The sequence below is a fragment of the Neofelis nebulosa genome, chromosome 5, assembly GCF_028018385.1.
Source record: "Neofelis nebulosa isolate mNeoNeb1 chromosome 5, mNeoNeb1.pri, whole genome shotgun sequence".
NCBI lineage: Eukaryota > Metazoa > Chordata > Mammalia > Carnivora > Felidae > Neofelis > Neofelis nebulosa.
The window spans coordinates 148,300,772-148,317,377 of NC_080786.1; the positions used below are offsets into that span (position 1 = coordinate 148,300,772).

A 16,606-nucleotide genomic window follows, 5' to 3' on the forward strand; every position below is an offset into this window, starting at 1 on the left:
TTGCGCCAACAGATCCCCTTTCCCCATAGCTTGTTACTATGTTCTTAAATAGATGACGTCTCTCCCTCAGACAAGGTGAAAAGAATTCCCATCCAGAAAAAAAATGTTAACCCAAATTCTGAGTTTTGACATAAGGTAACACCAGAAATAGGTTATGGGCAACTCTTAATCTTTTACCTGAATAGTACTGCATGAAGTTACAGTGTTGACTAAAAGAAGACACAGTTTTCTCATTAAACCTTTGTTTTAATGGTTCTTGAAATTCAGGGACAGATTTTTGATCAAGTTGTTTCCATTAAAAAGTATTCATTAAAAAAAAAACTAATAACTGAAAACTGCCACATTTACACACAAAACAAATGGTCCGCAGAACATTTTCCTTTCCTTCTGAAGGTTTTACGATGCATTGTTATCATTCACCAGTCTTTTACTATTAAAATTAAATGGATAATTGACATAAAGGGTTCTGGGACCATTCTTTCACCACTGATTAAGACTGGGGTGGCAGGTATTGAGAATAATATTCATTCAGGCCTCTGAGCTTTCTGGGCAGACGTGGTGACCTTGCCAGTTCCAGCTGCCTTCTTGTCCACTGCTTTGATGACACCCACAGCAACCGTCTGTCTCCTGTCAGGAACAGCAAAATGGCCCCAAAGAGGCTAACCAGAGAAGCTCCCAACACACTAGGCTTGCCAGCAACCATATCAACGATGCCAGCATCACCAGATTTCAAGGACATGGAGCCATCTTCCAGCCTTTTTCCAGAACAACGATCAATCTTCTCCTTCAGCACAGCAAACTTGTAGGCAACGTGAGCCGTGTGACCATCCAGCACAGGTGCGTATCCAGAAATGATTTGGCCTGGATGGTTCAGGATAATCACCCGAGCTGTGAAAACGGCTGCTTCCATTGGTGGGTCATTTTTACTGACTCTAGCCACACTGCCATGACAAACATCTCTGGCAGATACGTTCTGGGCGTTGAAACTCACAATGTTCCCAGGAAGAGCCTCACTCAGAGCTTCGTGGTACATTTCAACAGGCTTTACTTCAGCTGTAGCATTGATTGGATCCAAGGTGACCACCATGCCGGGTTTAAGAGCACCAGTTTCCACTTGGCCCACATGGACAGTACCAACACGACCAATTTTGTATATATCCTAGAGAGGCAGAAGCAAGGGCTTGTCAGTTAGATGAATTGATGGCAGAATGCAATCCAGAACTTCAAGCAGTGTGGTTCCACTGGCAGTGTCATCTTTACAGGTGACTTACCATCCCCTTGAACCAAGGCATGTTAGCACATGACTCCAGCACATTGTCGCCATTCCAACCAGAAGCTGACACAAACGCTACTGTGTTGGGTTTGTAGCCAATTAAAAAAAAATTTTTTTTTAACATCTATTTATTTTTGAGAGACAGAGCATGCGTGGGGGAAGGACAGAGAGAGAGAAGGAGACACAGAATCTGAAGCAGGCTGCAGGCTCTGAGCAAGCTGTCAGCACAGAGCCCGATGCGGGGCTTGAACCCACAAAGTGTGAGATCATGACCTGAGCAGAAGTCGGACGCTCAACCGACTGAGCCGCCCGGGCGCCCCTGCCAGTTTTATTAATGTAGGTGCTGACTTCCTTAATGATTTCCTCGTATCTCTTCTGGCTATAGGGTGGCTCAGCGGAATCCACTTCGCTAACATCAACAATTAGTTGTTTCACACCTATGTGTAAGCCAGAAGGGCATACTCACGGGTTTGCCCTTTCTTGGAGACACCTGCTTCAAATTCACCAACACCAGCTGCAACAATCAGGACAGCACAGTCAGCCTGAGATGTGCCTATAATCACATTTTTTATACATGTATTTTATAAAGTCTCTGTGTGCTGAGACATCAGTGATGCACACATAATACTTGCTGGTCTCGAATTTCCACAGGGAGCTATGAACGGTGATACCCCGTTCATGTTCAGCTTTCAGTTTCTCCAAGACCCAGGCATACATGAAGGAGCCCTTTCCCATCTCAGCAGGCTCCATCTCAAATTTTTCGAGAGTTCTTTTGTCAGTTCCACCACATCTATAGATCAGATGACTGGCAGTGGCAGCCTTAAATCGACGTGTCCAATGACAATGACGTTGATATGAGCCTTTTCCTTTCCCACTTTGGTTCACGTGTAGTGGTGGTTTTCACGACACCTGTGTTCTTGCGAAAAAGGTTTTGGCCTATTTTTAAATCAGGTTGTTCTTTCTTTCATGGATTGTGCTTTTCGGGTTGTAACTACAAAGGCTACATCCTGTATCATTCCACTTACGTTACATTCTGGAAAAGGCAAAATCGTGAAGGTAGTTAAAAGACCAATGATTGCCAGAAGTTAGCGAGGACAGAAGGATGAATAAGTAGAGAACAAAAGATGTTTAGGGAAGTGAAAATACTCTGTACGATACTGTAACAGGTAATACCTGTCATTATACATTTGTCCAAACCCACAGAATATACAACCCCAGGAGTGAACTATATCCATGAAAACTACGGACTTGGGGTGATGATGTGTCAATGTGGGTTCATCAACGGTAACAAACGTACTACTCTCTGGTGTGGGACTTTGATCATGGGGGAGGCCATACAAATGTGGGTGTAGGAGGGTTTATGGGCAACCTCACTACCTTCTCCTCAATTTTGCTGTGAACCTGAAACTACTCTAAAAAATAAAGTATTTTAAAAAATAATACAACTTTGACAACTTGAGTAATAGTTAAAACAAGTAACTAGAGGCGACCCTCCGTACATCAAAGCCTTCTTCAGGTATTAAATATCTCGAGTGATACGCTTAAGAGCTTTTGGATGGGTTTCGGTTACAACCAAAACAGTCTTGAGGCAGACATAGTTTCTTCCCCAGCCGCATTGCATCATGCTGCTAACTTGAGTGTCACCGACCTCATAGCTACATTTTTAAACTTCATTTCGCTCATGACAATCCTCCACGTATGAATGGGTGGAGGATATGCCTGTTGAGATGCCTGTCTAGCCTTCCCTTCGCTGGAAACTATTTTTCCCTGCCTGTAACCCTCTAAACCTACAGGGCTCAGAGGTAGCTGCTGGCTGTCATAAAGATAAGATTTGACCTATTCTTTTTTTAAAGAATTAAAAAAAATATTTATTTTAGAGAGAGCAGGGGAGAGGGGCAGAGAGAGAGAGAGAGAGAGAGAGAATTACAAGCAAGTTCCATTCTCAGTGCAGGGCCCCAGGCAGGGCTTGATCCCACAACCTGGGCATCATGACCTGAGCCTAATTCAAGAGCCGGACGCTTAACTCACTGAGCTACTTAGGAGCCCCTTGGCCTACTCTTTAGACCTGGCCGATTGGCCCAAGGTGGACCACTAACCCAACCAAGGCTAATAAACATGGCAATTGAAGGAGAGCCTCAGATATCTCTGGGTGGGTTGAGGGATTACATGTAGACCAAGAAGCTAGGAATAGCCATTGTCTACTGTGCAGTCTGGAGAGTGGAGAAAAAAGGGTCTTTTAAGACAAAGAAGAATAAAGCTTCTGGGCAGAAGGACAGAAATAAAAGATGGAGAGCATTTTAATTATAGTCTGTTCCAGAGGCCCAGTCAGCTGCACATTGCCTTGAGTGCTGTGATACATCTGGTGTGCTTATAATAATTCATCCCTCCCTTCTAAACAAACTACAGTCAGTTTGTATTACTTGTAACCAAAAGAATACTATCTAATATGTGTGAACACATATTAAACTCATTGTGTGAGGCAAATTTGTGGGTTTTGTTTTCAAAAGAAATAGCTGTTTGATTGTCTCAGTTGGAGGAACTTTACAGTGTAGACCTGACCTTTGGGTTATAAGTACAGGGACTAGTCCAAGGCACGTGTTGGTAAATCCATGAATCCAATTTACCTAAAGCTCAATTCTTAGCATAACTCTAGCCTGATAACCACTTGCAAAATACTCAACATTGAATATAAGAAAGTTACAGCCAACAAGCTACTTGTGACTTGTGTAGCATCTCCTTATACTTGGGAGTGTTTTATTGGAAGATACCTAAATTGCATTATATGGTCTATGGTAGAAACTGCTGGTTTACCATCCTCTTTCAGCTAAACCTACATTTCCCAGCCCTTCTTAGAAGGCAAGGCAAAGCTCTAGGATTAAGTTCCAACTCATGGAAGATAAGTAGAGGTGATGGGTAAAACTTCCGGAACATTCCTTAAAAGGAATGCCGCAAGACTTTTCTTCTCCCTTTCTTTCCTGCTTCTGGAATGTGAACGTGGTGTTAGAAGCAGGAATGGCCATGCTAGACCGCAAGATGAAGCCATGTGTTATAAATGAATATAAATGGGTATAAATGGATAGTAACAAGCTGGAAAAAGCCTGGATCCCCAGCCCTACTTAAATTTAGATCTTTCCATGTAATAAACCATCTTATTTAAGTCAATGTTACTTTGATATTTATTTCAGTAGTTGAACCAATACCCCAACTATAACATAGCCTTTGCATGGAAAACCAAAAACGAATGACTGTTTCCTACAAGAGGAATTGTAGCCATCATTCAACAAATGTTTATCAAGTCACCAAGGTCTGAATGTGAACAGCTGAGCAGCCTTGGAAAAACCGTTTAGGCTGGTGAAGCAATCCAGCCCATGTGAGTTGATGCGTGCCCAATGGAACACAGGGCATACAGCCCAGGGAAAGAAAGGTTCAGGATAGGCCAGAGAGCTGTCTTCGGACATAAGAATTCATGTGAAAGAGGGGATAGACTTGTTCTGTATGGACCTAAGGGGCTGAACTAAGGCCAACAGGTTTATGCAGGGCCCGAAGTGCTAAGATGTAAAGAGTTCTACGTTGACCCAGTTGTTGGCTTCAAGTAACATAAACAGACTCTGCAGTCTTAGGCAAAAATGAAATTTATAGGAATAATATTTGGGGGAATCTCAGAATTGACCAGAGACTAGAGAACTGGTTAGGAACCAAGAGTACTTTGGAGTGCTGGTTAGCAAGAAGTATAACCACGGCCATTGAGAAGGAAGGGTCTGGTGAGCATGATGAGTGACCTCTAACTGTTCCTCATGTCACTGAGTCATTTACTCAGGACTCAAAATCATGAGAGAGAGTCTGATGGTTGTACATGGATCATTTTCCATTCGCTGGCTGAACTTGGTGGAATAGGGGAAAATCTGTCCCTGTTGACCCTGGCATGGAAGTTAGGCACCACCTCCAAGAGGAACCCAGATATGATCAAACAAATATCCAGTGCTACCTCTTTGACGCTTTCAAAGCCGATGAATCTGTGACCAGTATCTCAGGATTGGGAGGGACTAGTCCTTTCAGACAAGTTATCTCCTTTCCACCTTCCTCATATATGCTCATACGCTCTTTGCTGAATGATTCTGACAACGAAAAGCTCCCTTCCTTCTTGTAAGATGAAATAAAGGCTGAGAGTTTAGACTCTCTACCTGGTACTCAAGACCCTCCAACTCTGGTCTCACTTTTGTAGAGTTAAGTCCTGTGAGTCTTCTACAGACACCTTTCCTCCTGTCAGACTTATTCACTCAATGTCACCATTTTCTGACCCCACCAAAACATCTTGTGTTTATTCTCTTTTCTCCTCCCATCTATCTAAATGTTATCCATTCTTCACATTCCAGCTCAAATCCCACATCCTACATGAAACATTCCCAAGCCATCCCAGCCCAAAGTCATGTGTCTTTGGAAATTTTTGCCTCGACTCTTCATTAGGCAGTTAATCACTCCCCTTTTAGATGTTTTCTATTTCTTAGAATTGACACTTAAACCCCGTTAGACAATTTAGCTTTAAACATACTTATAGCTTCTCTCTCTGCGTAGATTACAATTTCTTAAAGATGTGGAGTATTTCTTATCCATCTTTGCATGTCCTGTAAAACTTAAAATTCTTTCCATATGGACCTATTTTTTTTTTTCTTAATTGACGGGAATACCAGAGGTGAGTGTGGTCTTCACCTCTTATTCAGGAATTTGGGGAAGGGAAAGCAGGGTAAGAAGAGAGCAGAGATATATCAGAACAATGACCTAGAATGGCTTTCCTGAGTATAATAATGATGTGAATGATTTAGATTTTTGTAGCTTTTTTGAGGTTTAATTGATACATAATAAATCACACATATTTGAAGTATATAATTTGGTAAGTTTTGACCTAGGTATACATGCACGATAATATTGCTCTAATCAAGATAATAAAAATATCCATCATCCCTAAACATTTCCTCATTCACCTTTATAATCCCTCTTCTTCACTTCTGCCTCAAGCAGCCACTGATTTGTTTTGTGTCACTGTAGTTTGAATTTTCTAGAATATCATATGAAAGGAATCACTTGGTATGGGTTCTTTTGCGGGGGAGGGGTCTGGCTTCTTTCATTCGGCCTGAGGTTTGTCCATGTTGCTGAACGTGTGACTAACTCTCTTCTTTTTACTGCTTGAGTTGTATGAAAAGATGGCTGCGTTCAGGCTAGTCGAGCAAAGGTTGGCGTGAACCCCAGCGTGCCAAGGAGGGTTGTGAGCAGAGCATAGGGCTCAAGCTGAAATGTCATGAACCAGAGGATACTGTCAAGGAAGACTTAATTTTCGATACCGTAACCAGAAAAATTAACCACCTCCCAGAAGCAGAAAGGAATCTATTTGAACATGGATCAGTATATATTGCACTTAATGCTGCTCTCCGTGGTCTAATAGCAAATAGTCTTTTTTGACGCATCTTAAATGTGATACAGGCTCGTACAGCTGCTGCTTACCAATGGTCAGTGATCCCATTTTTGACTTCGCATGCACCTTACAAAGGTTTTGTAAATCTACCTTTGAATGCAGATGATTTGAATTGTGAAACCTGTACCATAACACAGGGTGGACTGGTTGGTCTTGGTTTTGGTGGTCTATACCCTGTTTTCTTGGCTATACCTGTGAATGGTGGCCTAGCAGCCAGTTATGAGTCAGCCTTGCTACCAGAAAAAGGAAACATCTCAACTTGCTGGACTAGAATTTCTAAGCCTGCCTTTAGAAAGATGTTATTTCCCAATTTGCTCCAGACCCTGTTTGCAGCATACCTTGGATCTAGACAATATAAATTAGTTATAAAGGCTCTTCAGGTACCTGAACCTGGCCTAGAAATTCAGTGATTGTTAAACAACTTTTTACACAAAAATAAAATTGTAATGTATGGATAAATGTCTAATGTGTGAATAGAAAAAAAGAGAAATGAGGATGATAACAGGATGATAACAGGATAACAGGATGAAACTCACCCATGGAAGTTTATATATATATATATATATATATATATATATATATATATATGCCGACTTATATAAAAGTTGGCTTTTATATAATTTCCCACATAAACTAATCATAATTAGTTAGGTATTACTTAATCCATTTAACAGATAAAGAACCTAAGACATAAAGAGATGAAAATGACTTGGCCAGGGGGTGCCTGGGTAGCTCAGTAGGTTAAGCACCCAACTCTTGCTTTCAGCTCAGATCACGCTCCCCGGGTTTGTGGGGTTCGAGCCCTGCCTGCATCAGACTCCGCGTGGACAGTGCTGAGTCTGTTTGGGATTCTCTCTGCCCCTCCCCCACTTGTGAGCGTGTGAGCATGCTCTCTTTCTCTTAAAATAAGTAAACTTAAAAAAAGAGTTTAAAAAAGAAAATAACTTGGCCAGTGCCCTGTAAAGATAAAGGTTACACTTAGGTCTTCTGACTCTCAACCCATGGAAGCTCCAGTCTTTTTATAATGTAAACTCAGAAGGCAGATCCTATCACTTCCGCTGTATACAATTCCTTAGGGTTTTTAAATGTGGATCACAGTCAAGGACAGGGAATTATATAAAGTGTAATACCAGTAGGCAGAGATCATAGGAGACCATCCTAAAGGCCACTTCCACAGGCCCCTTCTCTTTGCCACGTGGCAGTGACACAAGTCTGGTAGGTTGGGGTTGTGATCAGAAGCTTCTGAAATATGGAATGAGGTGCCAAAGAGAGTGTTCCCAAGCCAATGACCTAATGGGAGACTTTGCCCTTCCCTCATGGAGAGAAAGTGAGATCTTAGTTCCTTGTCCGTCATTGCACACTGGCAGCACCTTTTAAGTAGGAAGCACAGTCTGTGGGTAGGCCCACGGAAAGAAGGGAGGTGGGGTGCCTGGGAGGCCCTCTTAAGCTTTTGACTCTTGGTTTGTGAGTTCAAGCCCTGCATCATCGGGCTCTGTGCTGACAGTGCGGAGCCTGCTTGGGATTTCTCTCTCCCTCTCTCTCTGCCCTCCCCTGCTCATGCTCTCTCTCTCTGTCTCTCTCAAGGAGGGTAGAAAGAAAGAAAGAAAGAAAGAAAGAAAGAAAGAAAGAAAGAAAGAAAGAAAGAAAGCATTAGTGTTGGGTCAAGCAGTTTTCTTCTGCCTTCAAGATGACACCAGAAACATGTTCATATGGGGGCGCCTGAGTGGCTCAGTTGGTTAACTGTCCGACTTCTGCTCAGGTCATGATCTCATGGTCCGTGAGTTCAAGCCCCGCATTGGGCTCTGTGCTGACAGCTCAGAGCCTGGAGCCTGTTTCAGGTTCTGTGTCTCCCTCTCTCTGACCCTCCCCCGCTCATGCTCTGTCTCTCTCTGTCTCAAAAATAAATAAAACATTAAAAAAATTTTTTTAAATAAATAAATAAATAAATAAATAAATAAATAAAACATGTTCATATGGAGTAGGCATCTCATTTATTTATTTATATTCACTTATTCTCCAATATTTACTCAGCATCTATCACATATCAGTCCCTCCGGTTGGCACTGCGGGTACAAGAGTTTCTTTTTTGAGAATTTACGTATTAATTGTTAAGGCCACAGGGTAGTGAAGAGATAGACACGGTGTTAGATCGGGCTCTCTAAGAAGCAGACACCAAGACGGGATTAGACAGGTAAGAGATTTCTTGGAGGAAATGCCTGTGAAGGACAAGGGAGGGAAGCAGAGAAGGCTGGGGGAAGACATCGCAGGTCTGACATCTGTGCAGGAAAGCGGGAAGGCCAGAGGGGAAAGGACTGTCGTACAATTCCAAGAAAGGTTTGTTCAGGTCACTGCGAAGTCTTTGAGCCCAAGTCACCTATCAGAGGAGTACTGTGTATAATAGAAATGAACCTGGGAGCAGCCGGAGGGACATGTGGCCTCAGAACTAATAGAGCAATGGATCCCGAGGGACAGCAGCTGGGGATCTTAGCAGTATCTTTTCGCTTCTGTCCTGTGCATGCTGTAACGCGGTGTGGTTCATGTGATGATGGAGTAAACATAGGTGCTAAAAAGAGCACAGATGAGGTGCACCTGATCCAGACTTTCAAGTTTAGAGTAGCATTCCACTCTGCACATGTACCTATATGCACCCGTCTATGCGTACAAGATGTTCCCAGTGTTATTATTGGTTAAAGCCACCCACGAAGGAAACAACCATGTCTGTCAACCCAACGGATACACAGCGGTTTAGCTGGACAATAGAGTAGTTTCAGCGATGAAAATAAATGAGCCACAACTACACTCAGCAACTTGGGGAAGGGCCTGGAGTGTGTTCCAGGCAGAAGACAAAGGACAGAAGGGGAAGTGTGTACAGGGCTCAGGGGTTGCAAACACCATGGAGTGACACTGAGGAGTGGCGAGAGGGATGGAGGTAGGTGTGTGTAGGTCGGGGTGGGGGGGGCTACTGCAGAAGGAAGGGCCTTGTAACCAACTCCCTGTTGAGAGTTTGGACTTTACCTTCAGTGCAAAGGAAAAGCCACTGAAGTATTTAAGCTGCGGAGAAACTGAATCAGATGTACGTTTTCAGAAAGATCCTACGGCCTCAGTGTGGGGATATACCTCACAGTACCCAGATGGGTGGCAGTGAGGTGGGCAAAGAAAGGGTTCCTGGTTCTAGAGTGTTGCCTGTGGCACTTGTCCAGGGCTTGCAGCTGTTGGCTTCCAGCTGGAGTCAAATTTAATAGCACCGATTCCCAGGCTTGAAGGTGATCTTCCTGTCAGACCAAAGGCCCTCCTTTCTGCATGTAGGGCCTTTGCCTTAATCACTGAATCATTAACAATAGGAGGAGATTCTCCTATCTGGCTGCTCTCTAATGTCAACCAGGCATATTATGGATTGAAGATAAAGTGTCATCCTTGGTCCCAAAGGCCCTCTCATTTAGATGCTGAACATTTTGGGGGCAGAGGAAGAAAGAAAAAAAAAAAAAAGAATTTGTAAATAACTGATCACTGCAAAAGCTAACCCCTTAGGAATTCCCTTTCAGGAATCATTTAATGATAGCACTATATGTAATGATTCTTTAATTACTAAAATGACTTGTTCCATTTGCAATATTATAGAGGAGCACTGGGTTAACATGGTTGTTTAATATTTTCTTAGTAATTATGTATTTAGTATTAAGTTGTGGACTTCTTTATTCAAGTTGGGAGCTAAATTCCCAAGATATTTCCTGCGTATTCTCTTCAGGTCTTGGTAACCCTAGGCTGAAAGTTCAAGATGATTTATTGTAGGAGGAGGTATCATCGGATAGCTCCCAATTATCTTGTAATTTTAATTGCGCGTAGGATTTTTTTTTTCTTTTGGCAGCATAGATAGCTGCTGTTATTGTTGCCATTAAGTTTTTTTTTTTTAATATGGGCAATTTGAAAAAAAAATAGAGATTATCTAATACTAAAATATTACATCCTGACTTGGTACGCTCTAAAGTATAAAATCTTCCTGATAGCTGCTTTTGAGGGGTTTGACTTCCTCCCAGACAATTTCTCCATCGCAAAAGATCATTCCCTTCCCGAATATGTTGTCTTTTGGAATCCCCTCTGCCTCCCACACGCTCGTACCCACCCGTCATCTGCCTTAGTAAAAGGAAAGTCCAAAGAAGTTCGGATCAGTTCAAGGACACAATTCTGTTTTGACCCTGAGTCAATGGGAGGGCTGCGTTAATAACTCTTGGATATAATTTAATGCCGATGGGCTTTGCTCCTTTTATCAAATCTGTGCAAGCCTTTCTTCTTATAATTAGGGCATTCTCCTCCACACGAATCAACAGAGCCCTAGCAGCACCGGCGAGATGATCCTCGCAGAGGGCTGGACTTTGAGATGATACTTGTATATTGATCTTCTTACCAGGAAGTGTTGACTAGCGTTGTCATGACACCCAGTTTTCAACATTCTTTGGGTGGCCAGATCATTCAGGTGGTGGATCCTCACAGGCTTTAGGACTATCACTTTCTTTCTTTGGGTTAAAGCCCTGAGTAGGGAGACTATTTAGAGCAATGAAAGATACCCTGTCAATTTTTCAGAAGATTATAATCTCGCTGTGAAGATTTATGAAGCTAAGACACCCTGAGAAAAAAATACTAATACATTGAATTGTAATAGAAGTTTCATGAATTAGGAGCTGAGGAAATACCACATGGAGGCGGGACCAGAACCAAGGAAAGTCAGTCCAGAATGTCTATTGAAGAGAAACCTGGGATCCATTGTTGCCTCACCGGCTACCCGGCAAGTATCCAGTCAGTCACCAACTCCTACAGATTCTATCCCCTCACACCCCTTCCCTCGACTTCTGCCAGCCCCCAACCCCTCTTCGGCCTGTGCCACGCCCTCTGAGCTTGACACAGTTCCTGCACTTGCCCCCTCTGAATCCGTTAGGGTCTGATTACCTTCTGCCTGTTCATGTCCAGCCTTAAAACTGCTCTTTGCTGAGCAGGCCCGGCTTGCACATGTCTTGGGCCTCACCCTGAGCGAAGACCCCCTAGTTTATTTTGCTGGGTGCTCCCGCTCGCTTTATACAGCGCCTCCCCTGGGGAAGCCTCGTCCCCTGAAGACCCCTTCAGATGCTTCCTCGTCCCCCTGTCTTCAGCTCACAGCCTTTGTTCCTTTTACTGAATCTAAACTCCTTCCAGGTGCGTTCCGGATTTGGCACTTGCGGAGCAAGAACATAGAGCTGTTTCACACCTCCGACATTATCGACATTTAACATTAACGTCCCCCAACGTCAGCTGTTGAAGACATTGTAACAACGTCAGAAGAAAAACTAAGCTCTTCCCTAAGTGAAGATGCAGCAAGGATTTTGTTTTTTTAAAGTTCAAAAATATAGTATTTTTTCCTAAAAAAGATCTCACTTTTTTTTTTTTTTTTTTTTTCAGGGGAGGAGAGGCAGAGGAGAAAGTGAGGAAATATTCCATTGAGGCAATCTTTGCTTCACTTTTTTTTTCTTATAAAGTGGAGCCCAAATCTGAGCCATCTCCCCCACCTAAAAACTTTCTTGATCAAAATTAGAAGAATGATTAGGAAATTAGTGGATCAAAAGAGCTCCAAAAATGCCTGACCTAATAACATCTGTATGTTGCACAAAGTGTTTCACGCCGGAGGGCACTCTGCCAATGTCATGTGGGAGATGACCCTATAACGGTCTACAAGGGTGGGTGACGGTGTGTGCAAGGGGGTTTGGAACTACCAGAGTTCAGGAGCGCCTGGGTGGCTCAGTCTGTTGGGCGACCCACTTGGGCTCAGGTCACGATCTTGTGCCTTGTGAGTTCGAGCCCCGCATGGGGCTCTGTGCTGACAGCTCAGAACCTGGAGCCTGCTTTGGATCCTGTGTCTCCCTCTCTCTGCTCCTCCCTCTCCTTGCTTGCTTTCTGTCTCTCAAAAATAAACATTTTTTTTTCTTTTTAAAGAAACGCCAGTGAGTTCACTAGTAAGACATTAAACACAAAATAAGTTTGAAATGTGACTTGGGTCTGGGCCATCAGCTGAGGAACAAATATGGACGCTGAGCCATCAGGCAGAGAAATGGCGGCGTCCTTTCCTCAGGGAGAAGATGATAGGCTGAGGAGAGTGATGACTGACAGCTTAAAATATGACTTGGCTGGACTGTGGGATTATTTTCTCCATTAATTGAACACATGCACATTTCTTCACTTTTTGAGAGTTGCCTTTAGGTGAAGGAGGCCTGTCTTTGACCTATCTTTGAGAATTAACGACCTTGTGTGAGCTCAAGGTAAAGCCTTATTATACAATAATGTAAAATAAGAAGGTAAAAAAAAATGATTAAACTGCCCCAGGGCATATGCTGAAGTTACTTTGTAGAAATAGGGTTGGATTTCCACTTCTGTCCTTATTTCTTCTTTTCTATTGTCTCTCATAAAGCCTTACTTGAAGATGAATCAAGATGTCTGGTTAAGCAAATCTTAATTCCATACCATATGAAATGTTTGGGAGACGCTATGTGGCGGAATAATTTTTTTCTTGTATAACTGAAGTTTTGGATTCTTTCACTAATATCACTCACCTCATTGCCCCTTTCTCCCAGCTCCTGGCTATTAGAGTCTCTGCTTCTATGAGTTCGACTACTTCAGATGCCTCATGTAAGTGATACGTAGCATTTGCCTTTTTGTGTCCGTATTTGTCCTTCAGTTTCACCCGCGTTATCTCAAATGGCAACATTTCCTTCTTTTTTAAGTCTGACCACTATTCCATTGTACCCCATTTTCTTTATCTGCCCACAGACATTTAGGTTACTTTGATGGCTCAGTCAATGCGAATAATGCTGCAATGAACATAGGAGTACAGGTATCTCTTCAAGGTCTGATTTCAATTCCTTTATTTATTAAAAAAATTTTTTTTAATGTTTATTTATTTTGGAGAGAGAGAGAGAGAGAGAGAGAGAGAGCGCAAATGGGGGGAGGGACAGAGAGAGAGGGAGACAGAATTTGAAGCAGGTTCCAGGCTCTGAGCTGTCAGCACAGAGCCCAACGCAGGGCTCGAATCCACGGACTGGACCGTGAGATCATGACCTGAGCCAAAGTTGGACATTCACCCGACTGAGCCACCCAGGCGGCTCTCAATTCCTTTATATATGAAACCAGAAGAGGGATTGCTGGATCATATGGGAGTTCTGTCTTTGATTTCTTGAGGAGTCTCCGTACTGTTTTTCATAGTGGCTGCACCAATTTATATCCCCACCAACAACGTAGAAGGGTTTCCTTTTTTCCACATCCTCGCCAACACCTGATAACTCCTGACACCATTCTAACAGGTGTGAGGTGATAGGTCATTGTAGTTTTGATCTGCATTTCCCAGATGATTAGTGATATTGAGTACATTTTCACATACCTGGTGGTCCTCCTTTCTTTGCCCATTTTTAAACCAGGTAATTATTTTTGTTTGTTGCTGTTTTTGTTATTGACTTGTATGAGCTCCTTATATGTTTTGGATATTAACCCCTTATCAGACATACAGTTTGCAAATATTTTCTCCCAATCTGTAGGTTGCCTTATCATTCTGTTGATTATTTCCTTTGCTGTGTAGAAGCTTTACAATATCATGTAGTCCCATTTGTCTATTTTGCATTTGTTGCCCGTGCTCTTGGTGTCATGCAAAATATCATTACCAGGGCCAACATCAAGAAGTTTTTTTCAAGGAGTTTTATGGTTGCAGGTCTCATATTTAAGACTTTAGTCTATCTTGAGTTGATTTTTGAGTGTGGTGTAAGATAAGGGTCTGATTTCATTCTTTTGCATGTAGATATCCAATTTTCCCAAAGTCATATATTAAAAAGACTGTCTTGGGGCGCCTGGATGGCTCAGTCAGTTAAGTGTCCGACTTTGGATTACAGCTCAGGTCATGATCTCACGGGTTCATGGGATCGAGCCTCATGTTGGGCTCTGTGCTGACAGTGTGGAGCCTGCTTGGGATTCTCTCATTCTCTCTCTCTCTCTCTGCCTGTCCCCCTCTCATGCTCTCTGTCTCAAGATAAATAAACTTAAAAATAAAATAAAATAAAATAAAATAAAATAAAATAAAAAGACTGTCTTTTTTCCATTGTGTATTCTTAGGTCCTTGTCAAAATCAGATGACCATTGGTTGACCATATATGTGTGTTTATTTCTGGGTTCTCTATTCTGTTTGGTCTATATGTCTGTTTTTATGCCAGTACCCTACTGTTTTAATTACTATAGCTTTGTAACATAGTTTGAAATTAGGATGTATGATGCCTTCCACCTTTGTTCTTCTTGTTCAGATTTGCTTTCACTATTCTCTTGTGGTTCCATATGAATTTAAAATTTTTTTTTCCCATTTCTCTAAAAATTGTCATTGGGCTTTGCTAGGGATTGCACTAAATCTGTAAATCACTTTGGGTAGTCTGGGCTTTTTAACATTACTTCTTCTAATCCATGAACATGGATATCTTTTCATCTGTGACTGCTTCAATTTCTTTCATCAGTGTTTTATAGTTTTAGCGTACAGATTTTTTTATCTTCTTGGTTAAGCTTATTCCTAAGTACCAGAGTAATTTTAATACATTAACTACTACAGTGATATTTTATAACTCTAAATGCTGACTTACATACATAGTACAAAACTCAAAGAATCTTTTGGTGAATTTAAATTTGTACTTAGAACAGGAAGACACTAAATTTGCATCAGCTTTCCTTGGGATTTTATCATTTTATAATGAACCCATGAGCATTCTGGTGCTCTGCTTTAAAAAAGAAGAAGTTGAAGGGGGCAAATCAGGGCAGCTGCCCTTCCTCTTCTTCTCGGAAGAAATGGAGTGAGCCTGTGGGCAGCCACCAGATCGGGGAGGCTGGGGGTGCTGTGCTGAGGCATTATGTAATCAGGCTAATTTCCTTATGTCAATTGACGCCCCTCACTCATCCCTGGGTATTAGCTAGCTTCCAAGAGGAAATACTGAAAGTTGAAGTCAACTGATGGTAGTGCCCTGGCCTTTGGTTTGGCCTATTACTTTGGGGTCTGTGTTTTCTCATTCCCAAAATGGGACATGTGGCTGATAACAGGAGGGACACCTGAAGTAGGGACCATCTTGGAACACCTGTATCTCACTTCTAGAGGTTCAAAAATTCTTTGCTTTCTTCTGTAATTTATTTATAATATTCTTTTTTTTTTTTTTTTTAACCAAAAGTGAAATTAGTCAGCACTAACCAGGTAATTTGTATTAATGCCTGTGTAGTTTTGCTTCGGAAGAATACAGATTGTGGAGAAGCGCAAGAATAGAAAATGTTAAAACCCAAATATCACAGAGTAGGCGTGTTCAAATCATCTTTATCTTTGGTGGGAGCTGGGAGGTAAGCTACGGGAAATACTAAGGTCTCTGGATAAGGTGACAAAGGGACTCTAAGTTTACATGGGAATACCTGGTAAATAATATTATTATTAGCACCTTAGTCTGTGTGGTAGGAGACAGGCAGAGGCTGGACTAAGTATGGGCTCAGCCTTCCTATGTGGATCCAAATTTTCTCTATTACTGTTTGACCTGGGCCTAGTTACATAACCTTTGCGTGCCTGTATCTTTGAATCCCTAAAGTGGGAGTTAATAATAGTACGTGCCTCATAAAGCAAGAATTTTTGGAGAGGCATGTAAAAACCTTAGCGTGGTGCCTGACACACAGTAAGTGCTCAGTAAGTTTTACCTCGTATCATTAAAGCACTTTGAAGGCAAACATTTCACCTACAGGCCCTTTTAATGGGACAAGCATGGGCAGGGGCGACAATGGCCACACGCTCAGTCTCTAAGGAGTGGCGCTGGAGAAAACGCACTTTATACAATGCCTGCCAGGGAAAG

The 16,606-nt window shown here is 42.3% G+C and overlaps 2 pseudogenes; one reads left to right on the forward strand and one right to left on the reverse strand.

Moving 5' to 3' along the window:
• Positions 1-384: 384 nt before the first annotated feature.
• LOC131513211 (elongation factor 1-alpha 1-like) lies at positions 385-4,204 on the reverse strand (annotated as a pseudogene).
• A 12-nt stretch (positions 4,205-4,216) lies between these two features.
• LOC131513212 (transmembrane protein 126A-like) lies at positions 4,217-7,175 on the forward strand (annotated as a pseudogene).
• Positions 7,176-16,606: the final 9,431 nt, after the last annotated feature.